Source organism: Gymnogyps californianus, chromosome 3 (genome assembly GCF_018139145.2).
Source record: "Gymnogyps californianus isolate 813 chromosome 3, ASM1813914v2, whole genome shotgun sequence".
NCBI lineage: Eukaryota > Metazoa > Chordata > Aves > Accipitriformes > Cathartidae > Gymnogyps > Gymnogyps californianus.
The window spans coordinates 76,956,616-76,961,428 of record NC_059473.1 but is presented as its reverse complement, the minus strand read 5'-3'; positions in this window follow the sequence as shown (position 1 = coordinate 76,961,428).

Genomic DNA, 4,813 nt, shown 5'->3' with positions numbered 1-4,813 from the left:
TAATAATGGATTTTGTCAGACTTAGGCCAAAGAGGGTATCTGTTAATTCTGCTTATAATCAATTGGATGGCAGTCCTGTACAACACATGGAACAGCATCACTGATGACTGCAGGAACTGCAGTGATTGTGTATTAGCATATGACATAAAAATAAATGGTGTCACATCAGTGATTTATTTAAAGTCTATTAGTTGGGTAAGTGATGAAGCATAGCTAAAAATATACCTCAAGAGAGGACTGAAAGAGGTTGGAGATGAATTGGATTCAAAAGGCACAGGTGAAATCTTATAGCCTGTGGTATGCAGTAAGGCTAGCAATCACAACCTGACCTTGAAATATGTATTCTTCTGGGATGGCAAAACTATCAGTTCCTGCCGCTTTCTTTGTCCTGTCTTCTGAAAACAGAAGTATGGTCAGCACTATTTGCAATGGGAAACATTCATGTCAGCCTGATGCCATAATGTTGGTTCAAAAGCTATATGCCAGGATCACCAAGCCATTACTGTTCCACATCTTATATTTGGCTTTTTTTTTTTTCATCCTGTGTTTAATATATGATGCTCAGGAACTGCCCTTGCTTCATACATGCTAAATTGTTGTAGGGCGCTGTGTTGCATTTTCTTACGCAGCTGTTGTGTCTCTTCCAGAGATAGCTGCATTACAGTGCTGAGCTAAGTGACCTTGTATACAATTTTGAATTCATAAGCAAATAGAGATTCTTTAGGGCTTGTCTTGCCTCTTCTGTGCTTATATTGACATCTCTTTCCATGTTCTTTAGGAGACCCCATCCATCCCCCCTCAGCCCCTTCTTGCATCCCTGATGCTCCCCGTGCTCAGTCCCTTGCCGCCAGGCAGTATCCTCAGCTCATTCCTGTGTGTGGGAAGTGCCCATGTTTTGCTGTCTAGCTGGGCAAGAAGCACTGTGTTTTGCAGCAGGTTCGTAGCCATGCACGTGCTGACTGCCTGGCTGTCATGCTGGGAGCCCAGCTGGCTGCCGCCTCCTGGGAGCTGAGCAAGCCAAGCAAAATGGCCAGGGATCAAACTCTCCCTGCCTCTTCCCTGAGCGGGGGGTTCTCCTCACTAGCTGAATGCTGATTTTGCAAAACTGGAAGGAGCTTTATACCCTTAAGACCTCTGTTCTTATGTCAAATATATTTGAAATAAGTCAGAGGGTTCAAAAGTTGTTAGAGATGGGTTGAACCAGCTAAGGGAATGAGGCTAAAGCATTTCCTGTGTGACACTTGTTTCTTTCTGCGTTTAAAAATGAAAAATAGATGTTATCATGACCCCTCGTCATCTCATTTTGGGTCACTCAGAGCTGCAGCGTGGGGAGGGAAGGGAAAGATGTCTCATACAGCTGTGACTTGCAAGTTTCTGAGCATGAATTGCCCTTCCTAGAGCAATGTCCTATACACTTTCTTTCCATCACCGGAGGTGAATGTGAGGGAGGTCCTAGGGACAACACTCACCCCAGAGACTGTCAGCTGCACCAGAACAAACTTGTTTCACCACTGCACGGTTTGCATCCTGTCCCAACATGAGCAGGACAGTGATTCTGCACCGTACAGCTGAGATCCATTGGCCCAAACAAACAAACCGATATCCTGATGGCCCACCAGAAAAAAGCTCAGTATCGTGCCATCAGAGACGCCTGCTTGCTGCTGAGCAGGAACCCTTTGCACCACTGATCTCATGCAACTTTTGGCAGCACACGGGCCATGTTCCAGGGAGCTGCTGCACTCTCAGCCACTTGGTGAGCACCCAGGCGTTGGCAGCTGGATGGCCAGCTGTGCAAGCCTCCCAGGGCTGGCCATCGTCTAATAAGAAGTCTGAGATTCCACGTCTTCATTTCTAATCAGATCCCGCAGCACTGAAATCCTCAGTGGAACTGAGCAACCTCGGTTTCTTTCCCAAATTGATCCTCTGTGCTGCCATATAAAGCGCTGGTGTTGTGTGTCTCTGCTGTTAACCATGAGTAGTCTTACTCTGGAAATAGCTCTTCATCCCACAGTTGAAAAGGATTGATCTTCCAAACATTTGGAGCTCTTTTGCTGTCTAAATGCTGAATGGTTTCTTTTCCACAGAATGGCAGTGACTGTATTTTTCATTTTCAGATGTCTCCTCTCCTCTGTAAATCATTTAATGGCTGCTGCATCCATTCTGAATCAGTTTTTGCTGATTTACAGTCAGTGGGCATTAGCTAACTAATCAAACTCACACACAGAGGACAATTAATACAACCAACAGAGGCAGTGATAAAGAGGTCATGCATCTGTTATTCCAGATTAACGTGTAAAACTGGAAAAAATCTTGTATAACCTCCTTACCTAGGAAAGGGAGATGGTTGCAGGATGTCACAGGCTGCATCTGCACTGAGGGACCCACCAGTACCATGGGTGGTATGGTTGCCCACCCAACACAGGCCAAGGCCCATGGCGTCTCCCTTCAGCCCATGTAAAGGAGAGCGCGTTGCGTGATGCCAAGGGAGCTGTGCGCTCTGCAACACCCGCCATGGTCTGGTTGGTTGACAGCCAAGACCCATGGGCTGTGCCATGAAGGGCACAGGCTTAACTAACCCAGTCTCACCCTGCAATAAGCCCTCAGGCGGACCAGCCTGTTTGATACTGATCTAGGACCTTCAGAATGGCAAACTCCCATGTATTTGTAACCTCAGTGCCCAACTTTTCTATACTGACTGTGTTTATAGGCTGAAATATTTCTCAGGAACGAAGACACTGCTCATGTCTGCCCATTTACTTCTAAGGCAGTTGCTCACCACTGTTTTTTTTAATACATGTTGCACGTACTTTGTGCTCAGCCAAGCAGGAAGAATTGTTCTCTGGGCACTAAGTCCATTTTCTACAACAACAGAGCAAAGGTGTTCTTTGGTAGATCCGTCTGCAAGCTGGCATTAACCCAAGCCAAGCTAGTACTTAGAAGAAGGAACTCAACCCTCAAAATGTGGCTTTTTTTTCCCATTTTGGTCTTTCCCTTTCCCACTATATGCAAAAGACAGTAGCTGTCCTTGATTTGCAGGGGAATTAGTGTGCTTTTTTAGCTCCCCTGGACTTCAAAGTGCCTGTGCCACTTTTGAAATTCGACTTCAAGAACCTGGAAAAGTACCACTTGTTCCTACTTGAAAATTAGGATTATTTTTATATAAATATGCAGAAATTTTTGAGGTTCCTTAAATAGCCAGTGTGGGGGGATGAGTGTCATTTTTTGTGTTTGTGGGGAGGCAAACTGATTTTCCAGACAAATGATCTAGATATAAAATTATTTGTACATATTTGAAAATGTGAATATCTGGGAATATTCATATTTTATTTGCAGCTGATTGAATGTCGAGAATGTTGTCTGATTTATAAATCGGGAACTGCCTCTGAGTCTGCTGCTGCTACAGTTTCATTATGCCTGTGCTCAATGAGAATTTTTTTTTTCCTGTGACTTTCAATGATCCCAGTGAATTATTATATCATAAAGCTAGGGTAAATGAAAGCATACAGAATTGCAAATCTGCATTGATTTAGTAGGAAGAGCTGCCAGTCTTTATGAGAGCAAGCACAGAATTGATATTCATGATATTTTAGGAAGGAAATGTAAGTCTAACAAGTTGGAGCAGTTCAGCAAGTGGAAGAAATTCAGTGTCTGGGAGCGAAACAGAGGATCAGCTGCTGCAAGCAACCACACCGGCCACTTCATTTTCTCCTGGGCGTTCTCCAGGTTTACGTTGTACCATTAAAAGGTATTTGTTACAGACAAGCCCCCTCCACTGGGTAGGGGTCAGCCTGGAGCATGTGCGAATCCCGAGCACTCCCTGCTTTACGTTGCGCTGGGCCTCCGCCGTGACAAAACATAGCGATGGGCTCTCGGTTGTAAGGGCATGTTCCCAGATGCCCTGTTTCTTGGTGTGAATTGGTGGTCTGAGCATTATGGTTGTCTTGCCGTACCCTGTCGATGGGACTCTGACTTCCCACCAAACCCCATGGAGATAACCTCTTAATTAAAGGAGGAAATCCAGATACTTCATAGGAGTTTCTAAGCATCAGTGAGTTTACAGTTAAAACACTGCAAAATTATGACAAATAATAAGTAGGCCAGGATAAGGCCATTAAACATGACTTGGCTCCTCCTGTAGAACAGAGCTTGGCCTCGGTGCTTGTGTGCCCACTTACTAGCTCCTCGGCCCAATTTCCTCGCTTTTACATGGGGTACTGTGCACTAACAGGGTACTGGCAAGACACAGAGCAATTTTTTATATTATTCAGTGCTGATCAGCTGGAAGTCGAGCACTGAAAACTCTGTCCTAATTGAACAACCTGTGGTTCAAAGGTACAAATAAAAAGGCATTCAACATGTCCAGCTTAGCCCAGGCAGCCTCACGGTTCCTGTTACTACCTTAATGCCAGTATGAGGAGGTACATTATTTTTTTTTAATTTGTCACTGTTTCCTTCACCATTTATTTCACTTGCACTGAAATTAAAAATATGTAGACTGGGAGACTTTCCCCAGAGCTCATCTCATCTCTGGTAGCTGATCCACAAGATCCAGTGTATTTGTACCTGTTATATATAAGGAATGAGTAAAATGAATGTTGTTGGAGAAGCTGTGTCTGATCTAAAGAAGTTATTTGAGTGGTTCAGAAGGAGGTTATCAGTTTGCCTTTTGAGAGGTCACTCTTCTTAGCTCCCACGCTTTCTTTCCCTCATTAGGCCTCCAGAAGCTTTCATTTCCATTCAGCTGGAGAAACGGGGACCCCGAGATAGGATGCTGAACACTTTTACTCAAAAGAGAGAAGCACTGGGCAGCAGG